The sequence below is a fragment of the Kogia breviceps genome, chromosome 2 (assembly GCF_026419965.1).
Source record: "Kogia breviceps isolate mKogBre1 chromosome 2, mKogBre1 haplotype 1, whole genome shotgun sequence".
Taxonomy (NCBI): domain Eukaryota; kingdom Metazoa; phylum Chordata; class Mammalia; order Artiodactyla; family Physeteridae; genus Kogia; species Kogia breviceps.
In genome coordinates, this window is record NC_081311.1 from 173,935,876 (window position 1) to 173,956,027 (window position 20,152).

The following is a 20,152-nucleotide window of genomic DNA, read 5'->3' on the forward strand; positions in this document are numbered from 1 at the left end:
TAAGAAGGCCTTCAAAAGGAGGTGCCCTCTGAGTTGAGTCTAGAAAACTTAGAAGGTATTTGCCTGGATGGCTTGGAAGAAATTAGGGAGAGTAAATCACCTTTTGGTTAGCAAGGGATTTTCAAGTTTATTACATACAATGACTTTCCATAGGCAGTGTGGTGAGCAATGCAGTGGAGAAATGGCAAGCGATCTAGTGGATCTAGAGTCAGAGCCAGGTCCAAATCCTAATTCTGTCTCACACTAGCTATGCAATTTGGGGTAAGATTTCCCTGAACCACCCCCCAAGTCCACCCCAAGTCCTCTGGGCTAACCTGTTCTTCCTATTCTAGGAATTTCACTGTTAGTGCTTTCCACTGCTTCTGTCTGGAACCTACACAGCTAGCTATTCTCTTTGCTTTCTGATGTAAATATGCATTTACCCTTCAGAACCGTACTCTACTCTCCACTGTGTGCCCAGCGTTTTCCATGCCGCTCTTCCTCCCCTCATTCCTCCACTTAGTCACAAAGGCCTTGCAGTTCCTCCTTCAAGGTTTATCATTTTGATCTCCAGGCCTGCCCACGCGCTGTCCCCATCACTGGAGGGGTTACTCCCTCCTGGACTCTTTTGCCCATCGCATCAATGCCTAATCATCCTTCAGGGTCCAATCTAACATCAAGTGATAGACCTGTATTCTCTAAAGAGGGCCACAGCAATATCTCCTATCCCACGTGCTTTTCGGCAATGAGAACCTGCTACTTCCCCATCAAGAAGTGAGTTTACTTTCCCGCTTGAATCGGGGCAAAGCTTGTGATGTTTTGATCAGTAGAGAGTGGCTGTGCCCGTTGGGGGTGCAGCCTTTGACCGGCCTGGTGGCTTCCTCTTCCTGTCTCTTGGAGCTCTAAGCTGATTACACAGAAAGTCCAGGCTACTCTGCTGGAGGGAGAGGCCACATGCTAGAGCACAGAGGCACCAGACATGTGAGGGAAGAAGCCATCTTGAATGACAGCCCAGTTGAGCTCTCCAATGATTCCAGAGCCCCAGTCAGTATCATAAGAGATTCCCCAGTGAGAATCTTCCAGCTGAGCCCAGTTAGCCCAGAACCACGAGAGATAATCAACTGTTTTCAGACACTAAATTTCAGAATAGTTTGCCACACAGCAAACAATAATCAGGACTTACCGAACACTTCCTTAGGGAAGCATTCTCTGGTGTCCCAGACTAGGTTAAAGGTACTTGTTTAAGGACAGAAGGGCCTTGGTTCAGAAGGGCACCAGCACTTCTGTAAGTTATACACATCACATGTGTAATTACTAGTTTCAGTGTCAATATCCTCCTAGGCAGCAACTGTCAATTTTGTTCACTCATGGACCCCCTAAACACAGTTGCAGTTCAATAAATATTTGTTGAATAAATGAATTATTTTTGAGTGGCTATCTTTAGAATCACGACATTGTTTTCTTTTCCCCCTTTTTCTTTTGTTGTTAGTACCTGACTTACATTCCTCTTACCACATAATGATGATCTCTAGCAATAAACAATAGAGGTACTGCTTTAACAGCCAAAAAAAAAATTACTCTTTAGTATAATAAATGAATTAACAGACCAATGTGAGAGATCCAGCCCTTTGCCTATATTTTCACAGTACAAATTAAATAGCTAAAAATAATTTGAGAGTTGCAGTGATTTACTCATTCCATAAACATTTACTGAAGCAGCTACTGTGTTCTAGGCAGCGGTGATACGACAGTGAACAAGACAGACATAAATCCTACCCTTGTGGAACTTACATTCTAGTGAGCACTTACTATTTAGACACTACTCTAAATGCCTTCAATGTCTTACCTCATCTGTTAAGGTGTGGTGAGAAGGCTGATGTACTCCTCCACACGCTAGCAATGCGATCCATCCCATCCCATCCCAAATCCCAACCCTCTATGAAGTCTTTCCTGAGACTCAATCCCTTCAGATCTCTCCCTTCCCCAAATATCTAGAGCATCACTAAACAAGTCAACTTTGCAGACTGTCCTTTTCCCTCAATTAGACTATAAGCTTCTCGAGGGCAAGTCCCATACCCATGTCTCTGTCACCCAACAAAGGCAACAGTGTCCTCCTGCCTCTTGTCTTCCTCCTTCTAAAGCAGCCTCCACATCGTTTCTCTTAACCCTTCAGAGTCTCCCCAGTAAAACAGAGCTCAGCAAACATTTTCTGTAAAGAACCAGTAATAAACAGTTTAGGCTTTGTGGGCCACACCGTCACTTTTGCAACTACTCAGGTCTACGGCTGTACTGGGGTAAATAGCCACAGACAACATGGAAACGGATGGACATGTCTGTGTTCTGATAAAGCTTTATTTACAAAACAGGCAGGTAACCAAAATATGGTATATCCATACAATGGAATATCATTCAGCCTTTGAGAGGAAGGAAATCCTGTCACATGCTACAACATGAATGAACCTCAAGGACATCATACTAAGTAAAATAAGCCAGTTACAAAAAGAAATACTGCATGATTCAATGTATATTAAGAAGTCATATTCATGGAAATAAAAAGGTAGAATGGGGGTTACCAGGGCTGGAGGGGAGGAGGGAAAAGGGAGTTATTGTTTAATGGGTATAGAGTTTCAGATTTGCGAGATGAAAAGTTCTGGAGCTCTGTTTCACAGCAATGTGAATATAAACACTACTGACCTTAAAATGATTAGATGGTAAATTGTTATGTTTTTTTACCATGACTTAAAACAAACAACCAAAAAACAAGCAGAGGGCCGGATTTTCCAGCGGGCTGTGGTTTGCCAATTCCTGGCCTAGAAGATCTAGTCCAGCCCCCTGAGGAGAGGAGCAAGAAGTCAGGAGTGACAATTTTGGGTCTCAGGAGGAAGAAAGGACAGGCAGCTCCATCAATTACCAGGAATGGGACTTCAGTAAGTCACTTCCTAATCTCAGTTTTCTCATTTGCAAAATCAGCAAGTTAATAATACCTCTCTCCTAAAATAGTTGAGAGAATTAAATAGGACAATGCATGGCATGGTTCCCGGCACCCGGTATAGCACGTGAATAACAACAGCCTAAAAGCCCTCACCTGATGGGTTCCATCCCCTTTCCCCTATGACCTCACACTCTCCTTACCCCCTACCCTCCCTTCCACACCAGCCGCCCTGCCGGTCCTCCAACTTGCAGACATGTTTTCACCTCAGGGTCTTCGCATTGGTTCCCAGTACCAACGTGGTGAACTCTCTCTTTAAGTGACTGTTCATGTCACCTTCTCAATGAGGCCTCCCCTGACCACCCTATTTTAAATTATGACATGTGTCTCTGCACTGGACTTCTGATCCCTTTTACTCTGTTTTTCATTTTTTTAAAATAACCTTTTAATTTTAGAACAGTTTTAGATTTAAGGAATTATTGCAAAGACAGTACAATGAGCTCCCGTATACCCCACACACAGTTTCCTCCATGTAACATCTTGCATTAATGTGGTACATTTGTCACAATTAATGAACCAATACTGATACATTATTGTTAACTAAAGTTCATACTTTGTCCGGATTTCCTCAACTTTTCCCTAATATCCGTTTCCTGTTCAAGGATCCTATCCAGGATACCACGTGGCATTTAGTTGTCAAGTCTCTTTAGCGTTCTCTCGGCTGTGACGGTTTCTCAGACTTTACTTGTTTTTGATGACTTTGACAGTGTTGAGGAGTGCTTGTCCGGTATTTTACAGACTGTCTCTCAGCTGGGATTTGTTTAATGTTTTTCTCATGATAAGACTAGGGCTGTATATTTGGCGGAGAAAAATTACAGAGGTAAAGTGCCATTCTGATCATATCATAACAAGAGTAGATACTATCAACATGACTGACTACTGCTCATGTTAACCTGGATCACCTGGCTGGACCCTTCTTCCTCATGCGTCTACCATCTTCTAACAATCCACTCAATTTACTTATTATTTCATGTCTAGTGTTTCTCTCACCCCACTAAAGTATAAGCTCCTCCAGGGCAGGAATTGATGCTTATTTTGTTCACGAATGTATCCCAAGTACATAGAGAATGCCTGACACACACACACACAAAAGGCACTAGACAGATACACGTTGAATGAATACACTGTTACTCCTTTGCATGACTTTCCTCACCCTTCATGACCTACCCACCTCTCCAGTTTGTCCCTCCTGACCAACATTCACCTTTGCTGTTTTACTCCTCCATGCTTTGGCCCAAGCTGGGGAGCCTTCTGAATTGCTCAGGCCCTCAGAACACCCTGGGTTTGCCACAATGTACTGTAATGATGAGCAATTTCTCTCCATCCCACTCTACACTCCAAGCTACTTGACAGCGGGCATGATGCCTTACTGACCCTCCTATACAATCTCTGTGTCTTCATCTTTGGGGGCTCCATTTTCCAACCTTTCTCCTTTTGGAATGTATCTTTTACCTGGGATGTATAGGCCTCAAATTCACTACAATACAAGGTTCTAATGCGAAGTTTAGTCTCCATAAATGAACACCTCTTACTAGCTTGCCTCATTTGGTTTTGAAATTAATTAATTAAAAAATAATAACAAGGGACTTCCCTGGTGGCGCAGTGGTTGAGAGTCCACCTGCCGATGCAGGGGACACGCGTTCGTGCCCCGGTCCGGGAAGATCCCACATGCCGCGGAGCGGCTGGGCCCGTGGGCCATGGCCACTGAGCCTGCGCGTCCGGAGCCTGTGCTCCGCAACGGGAGAGGCCACAACAGTGAGAGGCCCGTGTAACGCAAAAATAATAATAATAATAATAATAATAATAACAACAACAACATGGGCTTCCCTGGTGGCACAGTGGTTAAGAATCTGCCTGCCAATTCAGGGGACATGGGTTCGATCCCTGGTCTGGGAAGATCCCACATGCCGTGGAGCAACTAAGCCTGTGCACCACAACTACTGAGCCTGCGCTCTAGAGCCTGCGAGCCACAACTACTGAGCCTGTGTGCCAGAACAACTGAAGCCCGTGTGCCTAAAGCCTGTGCTCCGCAACAAGAGAAGCCACCGCAATGAGAAGCCCACACGTAGCAATGAAGACCCAATGCAGCCAAACTCAAATAAAATAAATAAATTTTAAAATAACAATAATAATGACAACATATTCAGACAGGTCAAAATATGAACAGGACTTTCCTCTGACAAAATGAACTGAGTGAAATCACCGTGTGGGTGCAGTGTGGTTTGCCTCCACACAAAAAGTGGAAATCAGGAGCTAATTAGAACTGTGTTCTAAATCTGGCTCAACCACACACGTGCTGGGTGGCCTCTGGCAAACCATTAAACCTCTGGGTACCTTACTCAGCTACCTGTATCCAACAACATTGCTAATATCAAATTGCTTCACATGTGGCTCATTCACCAGGTAGCTGTTCCAACACACCTTTAAAAAATGTAAACTGCTATATAATTATGGAGCCCTCCACTGGACCTCACCCATTCAAAAACCACCTGCTCCTGTCTTTCCCTGGAAAGATATGTCAGCCCAACAACGGCAAAGTCAGCAATCAACTATTTTATAACACCCTACTTTTCAGCCAAACTCAATGATCTACAGACACTTTATTTTTATAAAGAATACCCTTTCTGTAAAAAGGATTCTTTCCCCAATGTAACAGATTGAGAAACTGAGGTCCATTGGTCAGTGTTGTCATGAAAGCTCAACCCAAAGAATCCCATGCATGCATCAAAATGTTAACAGGATGCAGAATCAGTGTATTACTGTTTCCTAACAAGGAAATCTGCTGTTTACGTGCTCATTAGGCAAGTCTAATTAGCAGGATGAATACAGCAATCCTTCCACACAGAAGTAGAAGCAGATATGAGTAATAATACCAGCCTGGTCCACACAGAGATGCCACTTTCTCCCAAGCTGGATGGTAAAAACGCTGACTTCCTCCCACTTGACTAAATGGCTTGTATTCAGAACGTAATGAGTGCTCCAGAGGGTGTCTGGGGCCATGTAGTTTTAGAAGCAGCTGGACTGTGGAGAAAAATGCAATACCAAAGACACCTAGGACAAACAGTTTCTGCCAATTCATTTTCAAACATAAGAAACAAGGGTGATTATAAGAATGGTCAGCACATGTCGCTCTTGCACGGTCTTCATTTTGGTTAAGGCCACAGCTGACTGTAAATTTTCTGAGAGTTACATAATGTAAAGGCTCCGCCACAAGAGAATATGACCTTAGTAAGAATGCTTCTGGATTATCAGGCTACAAGAGGTTATGCTTTGTCATGGTGCTTTGTCATAAAGACATGTTGTAATGTAAGCATGCTGATGGAGCACTGGTAAGCCAAGAGCAGCGGACAAGGAAATGGTGCCTCTGCAGACCTCATAAGAAGAGTTCAGGGGTTCTTTCAGAGAAGAAAGACAGCTAGAAACACAAATGGAATCCCATCTTCATAGGTCTGGAGGGAACATGAAATGGCTACATTTATCTAAGTTTCAATAAATGAGAAGTGTACTGCCAGGTAATACCTAAGGAACATACCATTTAGAAATATAATTTTATAGTGTTTTTCCCAGTTATGAAGGTAATGAACACATAAAAACTCTGGAAAATACTGACAGATATGGAAAAGAAAATAAAAATCAGTCATGATCTCAGAACTAAATAGTTAGGTGTGTTTTTATCTAATATTTAATTGGAATCAGATTACATACAGTACACAATTTGGGCACACTGTCTGTTTAAAGACCTGCTCAAAAAGCAAATACCAGTAATTATTAACCGTGAAAAGAAAAAAGAAATGTCTCACAGTGTGCTGTGCCCACCATAGCTTACAGCCTGGCACAAGGCCCCACCTGACTGAACTCTCTTCCACCCTGTCCAGGGACCTCCCCTCTATACTGCTACTAGTGAACTGCAAAGCCCTGACCCGCCTCGATTATGTCCACCGGCCCCTCCTCAAACCTTTCCTCCCCAGGTTTCATGGGCACCGCGCTCTCTGTTTTCCTCTCGTCTCTACCCTCTCCTTCTCTGTTCCATCTCCCTCCTTTCCTTCCTGGTCTGTTCATCAAACAGGGGCACCACCTCAGCTCTCTTCTCTGACTACAGCCGCATGTACTCCTCGGGTCAGTTTAGCCCCATAATGACCTCCATGTTCACACCTCCCAAATTTCCACCTTCAGTCTCCATGGACTTTGGTCCCATGTCCCCAGCTTTTTGTAGGACATTTCTATCTGGCTTATCATCTGGCAAAATGAAGCTCAACTTTGTCTAAAGCCACACTCAGTTGTTCACTCAATAATTATTTGCTGACTGCTCACTATGGGTTGGGTGCTGTCTGAGGTACTGCAGAGACGGTAGCAAATAAAACCCTTCAATGCAGCTCCCACTCTGACAACGGGGCCCAACTGTCTAACCTGACACTCTGGGCCTTTCACAGTCTTGGACTAGCTTGCCTCTCCAACTTCCTGCTTCCCTTCCATAAGACATTCTTTTCCTCCAAACTGGGATGTTACTGCTCAAATTTTAGGCTTTCCCAACTCCAAAACTCTGCTTACGGTTAGCTCTGAGGTCCCGTCTCCCCACCTCTACCTACTGAAATTCTATCCACTCTTCAAGCTTACTTGCCGCCTCTTCCACAAGCTTTCTGTGATTCCTCACCCTAAAACGGTCAGCTCTTTCTTTAAATGTCCAGAGAACGGCTTTGGTACTGCCTCCACAACTTACACTGCCTGCTGCCTGTTCCTTCTGAAATGATGATGATGATGATAATTATATTATCTTACAATAATTATATTATCTTATATTATGACAATATATTATATTATAATAACTTCCAAAAGCATATTTTGTGCCAGGTACATTGCTCAGTACTTTATATCTCTAAGCCTCCCCATGTGTAAAGTGGGTACCATTATTCCCATTTTTACAGATGAGGAAACTGAGGTGAAACGATACCTAGTAACTTTCCTGAGGTCACATGCCTACCCTACTGGACTTACAGCAACTTGGGCACAGCAATTCTACCCCATTTCATTTTTACAACCCTCACTGGGCCTAGCACAATGGTTAGTACACAATGGGTGCTCAGTAAATATGGGCCGAATGAACGACTGCATAAAGAGTATGTTTTCAAAGTACTGACGTCTGTAAATATAAACACCACTCTGGTTTTCTGGCAAAAGTATATTTGAATTCATTATAAGCTCATTTAAGTAAAATTTGACATGCTTTCCAAAACGTTATGTTGACTTGAGCTTTTAAATTTTTTTCTTGGTTAGAAAAAGCTTCCAAGCTATTGAAACCCGGTTTAAAAATAACATGGCAAAGGTCAGGTAGCAAAGACCTCACTCAGACCTTTTATAGAAACAAAAGCGCCTATGCAGCACTTGGGAATTATTTTGTGAACCACTCCAAATCCATAGCTTGGCTGGTCTAATTTTCCAGTGACTTAGAGCTCAAGCTCTTTTTAATACCAGAAAGGACATGTTCCCTTTGAAATACCCCCAGGCAATCAACCTAAAGCATTTCTCAGTCCATCTCTGCGCTTACTGTTTGCCACTTGCAAAAATCATTGAGACATTCGATGCCCCAAGATGTTTTCCCAGAAACCAACCTAAATATAAGTGTGGGGCTTCAAATCTCCAATTGCTCTGCTATTGAAGGCGGCAATGTTATTATGCCGCTGTGGCACCCACTGCATTGCAAAGCCAAGACTTCTGATTGAGAAGCCCATTTTCATAAAACCACCAGCATTCCAAAATGTCCTGGTTTTAGAAGCAAAACAGAGAGACACAAACTTCAGTTACTTAAGTGTCTAAAAATGCAGACTCAATGTTTTCCATTCCTCGTTACCTCCATGGCAGGAAACAGTGATTAAAAAATAAACAAAAGAATCACTCATATTATCTTCATCCTAGGACTGAGGTGAAGAAGTTGAAAAGTTCCATCATAAAAACCACGTGTGTTAGAGTCACCCTCCAACTGCAACAGGGAATAACTAGTACATGGAGGTGCCATCTAAACCAGCTGGCATGAGACCTCATAATGGCCACCCCAAGGAGGTACATTGAGACCCAGCTGTGCAAGATACCCAAAAAAGCTAAAGAAATAGCTTTTCAGATTAGCGTCTTTAGATTTAAAGATGTCATCAGCTCATATAAATATTTGACTTTACTGAGAATAATCGTCTTCACATGCATGGTTTAGAGTATGGTTTATAAAGCACTTGATAAGCTTCTTGATAAAAATTTGTAGTAATCTCAACAGAGAGAGGTAAGTAAAGTAGCACGATTATTTTAGAGATGATGAAACAGAGACCAAAATGACTCATCTACTGTCAGCCGAAGGCCCCATGGGGAAGAAAAAGAAGTTCCTAGAATCCCTGTCAAATTACTGAGTCCATGTTCAAATTACCTCTTAAACCACTTTAAATCACTCAGGGGCCCTGACGCTAGAAGGACCATAAACAAGGAATAAGGTGAATTCAATCCATGAGCCACCCAGTTTTGAGGGTTTTTGATGGGACAGAGGTGTGGCCATGGGAAGAACACACATTTCTGACACCAAGAAAGGGTTCATGTCCCAGCACTGCCTTCTAAGCTGAATGACCTCCAGCAAGTCAGGTTGACTCAGGATGCCTTGGCCCTTCTTATCTGCAAAATGGAAATCCTTCCAACGTCTGTCTCCATCAATGCACCTCTCCATTAGAGAGCTGTAATGCACAAATGCAGATAATATAGGTGAAATTTTTGTAAAATCTAAAACCATTACTATTCCTATTAGAAGCTAGTTGATTTCTAACCACACAACCATTTATACTCAACAAGCGCTCACAGAGGATGGACCAAGTACCCAAACACTATGTTAGATGATGTTATGGACACAAAACACAGCTTCTGCCCTCAAAGAGCTTAATAGCTAGTGGGGAAACAATACAAAACCCAGTATAAAAAGTGCCTTAACAGAAGTATACAAAAGGTGTTATGGGAACATAAATAAGAAGTCATTACTAATCAAAGGACAATAAAAAGTCTTAAGTGACAGAACACAATTGAATGACATAATAACATGTGTACAGAGATGACTTCAGTTGAGAGAAACCAAAGACAAACGAAACGTACAAATAAAACCCAATCAGACCTGCTCTAAAAATGATGCTGCTTCCGGCATGAAGCTGTCAACCTACAGGAATATCTCTAGAAGTCCCACCAAAGGCGGAGCTCAAAGTGAACTAACAAACAATTGCACAAATGGGAGGCACAAGTGCAGAGGGCTTCCTCACAAGCTGCCCAAGTCTATCCAACCCACAGACCCTATCCGACCCACAGAAACATCCCTGGCCAACAGAAGCATTTGCTGGGTGACTGAGATGTCATGAGAAATGAATCCTAGCCTCACTTCCCGTTGACTTTAATTCCTTAGGTCACCGCAGCTGATTACCAGAAGGGAGAATACTCACCACTTTAACCTTCAAAGCAACCACCAGCTTATGGGTTAGCACATATTCACAAAACTGGTTCCTCTGGGCATTTAGAGTGAACCGTACATGAGAAGTAGTTAACTTATTTTTCTTCCTCCCTGGCTTCACGTGAACCTGCTAAAAAATGAGGCTGGATCTTTGTTGAATGGCACCCAGGGAGTACCAGACCCCCGAAAAGGTCTAAGCAGAAGGTGACTCATTTCCTATTTGAAAGGACAGACGTACCCAGTGGTGATGGGCTGCACCCACGACCCCTCCCTCCCTTTTGGGATTCAATCTGTGACAATGACCTCGACCTTGGTTGGCTACCAAGCAGCCTCTCACCAATTCCGTCAGGAAACAAGCAAGGCTGCCAAAAGCAGACAAAACATTGTCTTTGACCCTCAAAGATAAGGACAAGGCAAGGTCAAATAAGAGGACGAGTCTTTGTTATTTTACTATGTACTACATGAAGGCCAGAAAACTCTCCACCCGTCATACAGGACAAAGGAAAAGTTTACCAAGTATGAAGAGGAAGAACAGTAAGAACTACATTTTCATCCACAAATCTGGGTTTAAATTTCTTTTATTGTGGACTATTATCATTGGTACTAAGTGAATTTTTACAAAACAAGTCTGCAACGTGTAAACATTCTGAAGTTGAATTCTGGAGCTCTGATTGGTCTTATTTCTGTGACTGTTTTAATCTGACATTAGGATGATAGGCTTATGGTAGCTGGGACTCAAATAGTTGCCCAGCATCAGAGACAACTACTGTTATACTAAACACTTCAAAAATGCCCTGTAGAGTACTCCTTCAACGTGGATGGACATATGTTAAATGTGGAATGGTGTATTTAATGAAACGTTTAAAAACAAAATAGAGTCCTTACAACTCCTACACCAAGACCAAGATTTAAGAGTCATCCCTGACATTTATTGAGCACTTCCTAAGGTCATTATGTGAAGCCCTTTATCTTCATTATGTGGTTAAATCCTCACAACAACCTTATCGGAGAGCTGCTATTATTATTACCACTTGACAGATAAGGAAATTGAGATTTAAAGAAATGCAGTACCTTGTCCAAGGTAATATGGCCAGTAAGTGAGTGGAAACAAACCTCTAAAATGCACATACTGTCCTGTATAACAATTAACAGCAAACTAATTACCCTGAGATAATACAGCTAGAATCTTACATACAAGGTGCTTTGAATTTTAATGTCAAACTTCAGCAACTTCAGTATTTATTTTTTAAATCTTTCTGTTTGTTAATCCCACAACTCAGAAAGTTAATTGCTAAATATCCAGGGAAATAGTTTATACTTAATTTACAAAAAAAAAAAAAAAATCACCTCTGTACTATTTCTGTGTCATTGTAAATTCTCTAAGGGAATAGTGGATGATAGGTGTCTGAACAAACAGAATAAAAGGCTGTTCTCTAACTAAATAGCTAACCTCGATTCTCTCAGTGACCTTGGACACATTGCTTGGAATGTCTGCAAGGGTATAATAACCGTGACTCCATTTAGGCCAAACAAGTGCTTTTGCAAATGTTTACACAGTCCTAATTGCCCAAACCTTTTACTAATGTTTCCCAAAGACATCATTTTTCATTTAGCCAATAAATAGAAACACTTGTAAAAATGTTTGCTTAAAAAAAAGAACAAACCCTGCAAATAAGTGTTTCTGTCAAAAGAATTAAAAGGAATATTTTCAAATTAGATGTGACTATAGATAATTCAAACATGCTTTGACTATTAAGGCATGTCCAAATAAACTGCCTCCTTCTAAACTTAACTTTTTTGGGGGACAGCGGGTGGATAGGGGACAAATATCAATGTATATGGGATTCAAGCAAAATAACAAAGTTGACCCACAATCTTCAGTCTCATTTCTTAAGTGTACTAAAATATGATATGCCCAAGTTTTATATGACCACACTACAGTGAAAATATAGACATCATATCTAACCTCTCAGTGAAGGTTAATTCCTTCTGGACCACAAGACCTGGAATTAGAAGACCTGAACTGCCCATGCACTACTACTAGATGTGTGATTCCAGGCATGTCATTTGAACCTGAATTCTAGTTATTTCAATGCAGGTCAAATAAGGATCCCTGTCCTACCTTCTCCAAAGGTTGTTTTGGAATGTAAATCAAATGACATAACGTAGTGCTTTGTGAACTCAAAGGCAGGGTACAGGATGCCAACAGAGGTCATCCGGGGTCATCCGTAAGGTACCAAGGAAAGGGTCACCACAGCCTCTTTGATCTCCTCCCATTATAAACCAACACACTGGTGGAGAGAGTGGTGAAAGCAATCAATTTAGGAAGCTCTGAGATAAGGTTTTAATTAACTCAAGGGTTCCTCCTGCACTGTTCAGGCAAAATGAGTTGCTGCACATCGGGCTTTCTGGTAGTCTTAGAGTGGAAGGATTCAGTAGTGCAAGACTCAGGGTGATGCAAAAGGAATGCCTCTTCTCAAAGAAGAAAAAACAAATAAGTAAAATACTCCCTTGTCTCCCAAGTTCCTGTACAGGTAGGACACTCTGTCCCCCCTCCTTTCCTCTTCCAAGTTTCTTAAAGAAATTTTTTTTTTTTTTATGCTTTCTGACTCCACTTCTCACCCATTCATTCCTCCCTGCAGAAGCACTGATTCTGGCCCAGGTGAAACTGCACAGGCAGAGGTCACCAACACTTTCCTTTTGGCTAAACCCAGGAGGTTTTTCACTCCACATCTGACTGACCTCTCAGCAGGATCTGACCTACTCAACGCCCACTCTTTGCATTGCTCTCATGTCTCTTCCCGTGTTTCTCCTTTATCTCTGGATGCTCCTTCTGGTCCCCTGTATGAGCCCCCTTCCTATGTCCACATCATAATGTAGGTGTCCCTCCGTTTTCCCCATAACCCTCTTATTTAGTTCCTCTTCCACCTGGGTGATCTTCTCCATCCCCATGGCTTCGGCAGCAGTCCACGTGACAGATGAGAAACATTGTTATCCTGAGCTCTAGACCCACACGCAACTGCCTTTCAGACATCCCCTAACTCCTAACATGCACAAAACCAAACTCCTCATCTTACCCTAAACCTGCCCCTCCTCCTGGCATTCTCCATATAGTGAAGGAGATCATCATCCTTGACCCTGCTGGCTCCCTCCCTCACAAATCGCTCCAAATCAGCAAGTCATGCTAATTCTACCTCTGCGAGATCTGCCAAATTTATCCATTGCTCTCCTTCTTTACAGCCTTAGTTCAGACACCACCATCCAGTTTCCTCCCTTCAGTCTTTCCCTCCACTAATCCATTCGCCACACTGCAGTCAGAGAGGGCTTTCTAATATTAAAACCCTGTTATCTTCTGGATAAATCATATACTCCTTAACATTGCCTATAAGAGCTCAAGTCCACTTACTTTCCTGGGCTTACCTCTTAAATCTCCATCGTCTCTACCCCGCACCCCAAAACACACAGGCACACAACTTGGCTAATTCTCGTTCAGCCTTCAGGTCTCTGCTGAGGTATCACATCTTCCCTGACCTCCCACATCCCTCCTGTGTGTTCCCATAGCACACTGATTTCCTCAATTATAATGCTTTTCACTCTGTGTCAAAATAGCCTGCTTACTTGTGTGTCTCCCCCACTAGACTGTAACCTTCATGAAGGCAAGGATTGTGCCTGTTTTCTTCAAGATTGTATTGCTGGTTCCAAGTACAAGAGGTATGTGCCATGGCACAAAATAAGTGCTCAATTCTTACTTGTTTAATTAACAAACCAATGAATCTCTGAGGGTGGAAGAGAAGTTGTTCTGGAAAAGTTCATGGGAAAAGATCAATTAGCTAATTTCCTGGAGCATAAAAACTGCTGGTTACATTTCCAATGTTTTCTAACCTATAATATATGTCCCTTGTTCTATGAAAATCTACATTTATAATCACATCTATAGACTACAAGGTAAAATGGATATTTAGTAATTTCCCAGTTAGATAAATGTCCACAAGTAAACTGGATAATGCAGAACAGGGCAGCTTCAGTTTGTACTGAATTATAAATTGGTTACACTAATCACGGTAACTAGACAAATAAATCTCTCCCATACTCATAAATGTGGCATATAATTGGGGAATCCAATTTAAAACACATAACTCAAATTGACAGCTAATGAGTGTATGAAAAACAAACAAAATGTTAATGAAAATAGTATGCCTGACATCTCAATACAATGGCCTCTATATTTTGACTTTGGTTTTTGCTCATAATTCATGTTGCCATTAACATTAATTACCCTCATGGACCAAATAAACTTCATACCTTACTGTCAGTATGGAGGTGAACTATGTGGGCGTGTTATTGCTGTCTGGTGATACCTACAGTAGCCAATGAAACAGAGCAAACACAATGCATGGAATTTACTACTGGTGGTTATTCTTATCGCACTCTCACTCATTACTCAATTCTCTGCATTAGCTTGCACCAGAAACTCCAAGCTAGCATACAGTTCCGCTACTTAAGAACCATATATAAAATCTACTCTAAAAGAAAAGGAAAAAAAGCAATTCCTTGCTAGATATCCCTCCACAGGGTTAACACTCCCCATAAAGAAAATCAACATTTGGCTAACAGGCAGTGGAGCAACAGACACTTTCCATACTTTTCTACAGGTGTTGCAGGAGAGTGTAAAGTGAAAATAGAAAAGGGAGCTAGTAGGAAAAAAAGAGAAGTAGCAGTGGTCTGGGGCTCCTGCAAACTGTCTAAAGATGGAGAATCCTAAAAATTCTGCCCAAATGGTCTAACCTTTTCAAGTTTCTATTAAAATCAGGTCTTCTGAAACCAGTAATTAAAGGAGTGCCCCTCTACCTGCCTGTTTCTTAAATTTGTAAATGTATGACGTGATTTCAAGTATTACAGGAAGGCTGCACACATGATTAAACTGGAATAGAGTATATTAAGTATCTGATAAGTATTCAGTAAATATTAGCTTTGGATGTTTTTTAATGCAGATGTTACTAGCCTACATCCAGTTTGGTTTTCCTAGTAATAACGTGCAGAGGGCTTTTTCTTTTTTTTGTTTTTTGTTTTTTTGCTAATGGTTATATATCCATCACAGTTCTTTGTTTTCCACTTATATAATTAACCTGAGTCCATAGCCCAAAGCCTAAAATCCATCAATGTATGAGAAAACAAAGACAATGAAAGTTCAACTGTGAGCTCCCTTTTTCTATCATTTCAGTATGATATTCAGCCATCCTTCCACCATAAAGCTTTCACTGATTACCCTTATCGAGAAATAAGTTATCCAACTTTATTTCAATCTTTCCAACAATACCTATCATATCCTATCTTCTAGTCTTTCTTTAAAACAGCACCACCTGCCATATATTAAATTATTTATGGATTTTTATATTCTCCATTATTTGACTGGACAAGGTCTTAGATTCATTGTATTCCCCACAACATAGTTTTAACAGCTTTTAAAAGAATGTTTATTGACTATTATGGTTATAAACAATTACTATATACTTATTGTTAAACATCTTGAAAATACAGAAAGTATAAAAGGGAAAATAAACAATGCCTATTCATCCTCCAATGAGAAAAAACACTGCCCCATTTTGGCCCTTTCAGTCCCTTTCCTTATGTAGGTAGATCTTTCTGTTTTTTTAAACATAGTTGAGAGTTGACTGCACATACAGTTCTCTAGCCTATCACCCCCCATTTAGCAAAAATTGATAAATACCTTTCCACACTGTTAAAACTCTTCATAAACATCCTTTTACAAATCTGTAAAACACCATGTCTTTTGATGATAACATAATTTATTTAAACTGTTCCCCTCTTGTTGGGCACTTAGACTATTGCCAATATTTGACTTTTCTAACCAAAGCCATATTAAGCACTTGTGGACATTAACTTTTGAAATATTTCTCAGAAGTTCCTTTGGACAGACTGCTAGGAGCGGAACTACTGGATCGAGGAGTGGACACATTTAGTGAGACTTTCCGTACATTCAGCCAATGAGTTTTTCAGAAAGGTTGAACATCTGTGCACCCCTCACAGCATCTGAGAGTGTCTGCTCCACTACACGCTACCTGATGTGGAGAATCAGAATTTTTAAAAATCAATGTAAATTTGAGAGCTGGAAAAATGGTCCCTTGCTGTTGTTTCAATTTCATTTCTTTGATTAATGGAAAGAGAATGCATTTTCATAGGACTATTAGCCATTTAGTTTTCTCTTGAATGGGTAGTCTGTTCTTGTCATATTAGTTTTCTTTTGCCATGTAACAAATTCCCACAAGCTTAGTACCTTAAAACAACACCCATTTCTTACTTCGCAAGTCTGAAGGTCAGAGTCTGGATGGGGTTGGCTGGGTTCTCTGCTCAGGCTCTCTTTCACAAGGCTGAAATCAAGACATTGGCTAGGCTGTGTTCTTAACTAAAGGTTCTGGTAAAGAATCCAGTTCTGAGCTCATTGTTTGTTGACCCTCGGTCTGAGGTTCCAGTTTCCACACTGGGTCACCCTCAGCAATTCTAGGGCTCCCGCATTTCTCAAGGCTGTCCCCATTCCTTCTCAAGTGTCACCTCCATCTTCAAAACAGCAACAGCATGTTCAGTTCTTCTCAGGCTTCAGATCTCTCTGATTTCCCCAGCCAGAGAATGCTCTCCTCTTTTACAGGCCCCTTTGATTAGATTTGGCCCACCAGCTAATTTCCCCATTTTAAATTCAACTGTGCCATATAAAGAAACATGATCAAGGGAGTGATATTGCGTCATATTTATGGGTTCCGGGGATTAGCGTATGCAAACTTGGTGGAGAGGCATTTTCAGAACTGTGTCTGCCATAGGGTATTGGATGTTGTTTCTTATCATTTGCTTGTGCTCTTTATGATGTCTTAATTTCATGAATTTACCAAATAAGTGAATCTTACTGATGACTGCCAGAAGTTGCATTTCACAATGGCAAAGACAACTAAGGATGGGGCTGCTGCAGCCCAACTAAGGAGGGCCGAACACAGTCCGCCCTCTGTACCCTTGGGTTCCACATCCGCAAATTTAACCAACCACAGACTGAAAATATTTGGGGGAAAAAAACTCCAGAAAGCTCCAAAAAGCAAAACTTGAATTTTGCTGGGCACTGGGCAACTATTTACATAGAGTTTACAATTCTTTACATAGAATTTACATTATATGAGATATTATAAATAATCTAGAGATGATTTAAATTATACCAGAGGATGTGTGTAGCAGAGGTTATATGCAAGCACTACGCCATTTTATAAGGGACTTGAGCATTCTTGAATTTTGGTATCTGTGGGGGGTCTTGGAACAAATTCCCCTATGATTGTATATGACTTTACTAACATTGGTATTTTAAAAAGATTTAATTGCGGGGAAAAGTACATTACATAAAATTTACTATCTTAACTATTTTTAAGTGTACAGTTCCAAACTATTAAGTACATTCACATTGTTGTGCGACTAATCTCTAGAACACTTCATCTTGCAAGACGGAAACTATATACCCATTTAACAACTCTCCATTTCGCCCCTCTCCCAGCTCCTGGCAACCACCATTTTACTTTCAACATTGGTATATCTTTATTTTATGTATTTATTAACAAACATGTATATCGCAATTACTACATGCGCTGTTCTAAGAACTTTAAAATATTAACTCATTTAATCGTCATAACAACCCTATGAAATCAGTACTGCTATTATTTCCATACTACAGATTAAGAAACATAGCAAATAAACTGCCCAAGGTTACACAACAGGAAGTGACCAAGCAGGAATTCAAACCCAGAATGGCTTTATAGTTCTTGCTATGAACCATTACATTGTGAAAATATTCACTGAAAAACAAACTCATCAGGCATTAATATTATTTCCTTGATGTGCATGACTTTAAAACACTTTTCTATGAGCAATTTAATCTAATATTCTTCTAGTAACTAAAAGTTAGACTATGTGACCAAGGTGACACATGCCTACTGACCTTTTAGCCCAATTTTGGTTAAGGCATTTGTTTTTGAAGTTAATGAAACAAAAATTGCCTTATAACTTAAGGTGCGCCACTTATAATTTACGTGTGGTATTTTATAATAAAGTATCTTATGAATGAATACAAATCACAATTCACTATGACTACTGAAATTATAATATTAAAGGAAAAAACCCAGGTATTTCTCTTTTCCAAGAAGAAAAAAACTTCCAAATTAGTTTAAAACAGCATAGCTCAATCTCAGTTTAACCTAGCAAATTCAAATCTGTCCTGCTTCGCAAGCTATAACTCTAGACCAGTCTCAATTTGTTATTCACTTGTATATCTCAGTAGTAACATTTTATTTGAGGAGTGGGTCTGAAATGTCCTTATCTCGATCTTTTAGCTTAGTAATCCTTTCATGGAAGACCAGATCATGCTTGTCATCAGTCACATACTGTCATTTACTGTATATTAAAAATGAACAAGGTCAACAGATGGAACAATCGTTGTAGTCTGAAAGCCCCAGTTAGATGTGAGTTAAAAGCTCTGCTGAGGCTTGGTTTCTAAGACCCAGGAGGGGCGGCGGGGTCCTAAAAACAACACACAGAACAGGATCAGCTATTTCAACTGCTTTCTACTCATATACCTGATTCATAAAAATAAACAGAAAACGCATCATACAGTCTCCCCTCACCTATTATCCAATGCACTGCTGTGCAGTTTCCAGGATGAAATAGAAACCAGAGCATGGAAGAAACAGCAAAATCACCGCTACCCCAGGGAGCTTCTCGGATACTCACAATGCTGTCATCCCCACCCTTCCCGCAGTGGCCAGTCAGGCAGCACAGAAGCAGGCAGATGCTCACCTGGCCGCCGGCTACTTCTCCCCCTTCAGCTGCGGGGCCTGCAGCCTACTTCTGGCTGGGGTTCGGCTTTGGCAGCCAGCTCTCCTCACGGTCACGGCCCGTTCGGCCACCGACCATTCCGGCCCGGCTCTCTGTTTACAAGCGCGTCTTGCGGTCCCACACTTAAATGCTTCCTTCCAGCAGCTCGGGAAGCGAGACTCGGACACACAAGGTTCCAGGCCGCAAGGACTCGTCTTTCCTGCCTTAGGGACCCTGCGACACTCAGGGCCTGACCGCACCCTCCTGGCCTCCTTATCTCTTTGTTTTCTTACGCACAGTTTTCATCACACACTTTTTGAAAACAATGGTATGTGCCGCAGAGTCTCCTCACTGCTCCTCCCAAAGCACAGATGGATGTTTGCAATTGGAAAATTTCACTTGAAACATGCCAGGGACCAGACTTGTTATTTAGCAGCTCCCTTGGCTTAGAGAATTAGAGAAGTTCTTTCTGAAAATAGAACTATTAGAACCTAGAGATTGCTTCATATTTCAGGTTTGGAGCTGCGATGAAAATCAATTTTCACTCCCCTTTCATGTTGTAGCCAGCAGGTTGAAAGAGGATGGTTTTGAGAGGAGGTCTTAACCCCCATTCGGATTCCCAGCAAAACAGAAAGTGTGTGTGTGTGTGTGTGTGTGTGTGTGTGTGTGTGTGTGTACGTGCACTCGTGGGCAACCTGAGTGCTCCTTTGTGAGACACTCCAACCCACCCCACAGTGACTCTGGCCACGTTGCAAGAGGATAGGGTGGTCTTGATCTCCGAGAGACGGCACTGAATGGTCCTGAAGAGAGATCCTAGTTCCCTGCCCAGGAATTGAACCTGGGTAGCCTGGATGAAAACCAGGAAT

General features: G+C 41.4%; 1 protein-coding gene across 9 annotated transcripts in view; it reads right to left on the reverse strand.

Annotated features, from left to right (window-relative positions):
- Window positions 1–19,531, reverse strand: part of PLEKHM3 (pleckstrin homology domain containing M3) — a 183,252-nt gene extending 163,721 nt beyond the window's left edge. For 3 of the 9 annotated variants that reach the window (XM_067026704.1, XM_059051378.2, XM_059051361.2), the window contains exon 1: window positions 19,269–19,436. The gene's annotated coding sequence lies outside the window, so the exon portion shown is untranslated. Of the gene's footprint in view, window positions 1–19,096 lie in introns of all 9 variants that reach the window. The other 6 variants (XM_067026702.1, XM_059051346.2, XM_067026698.1 and 3 more) reach the window with 5 other exon arrangements.
- Window positions 19,532–20,152: the final 621 nt, after the last annotated feature.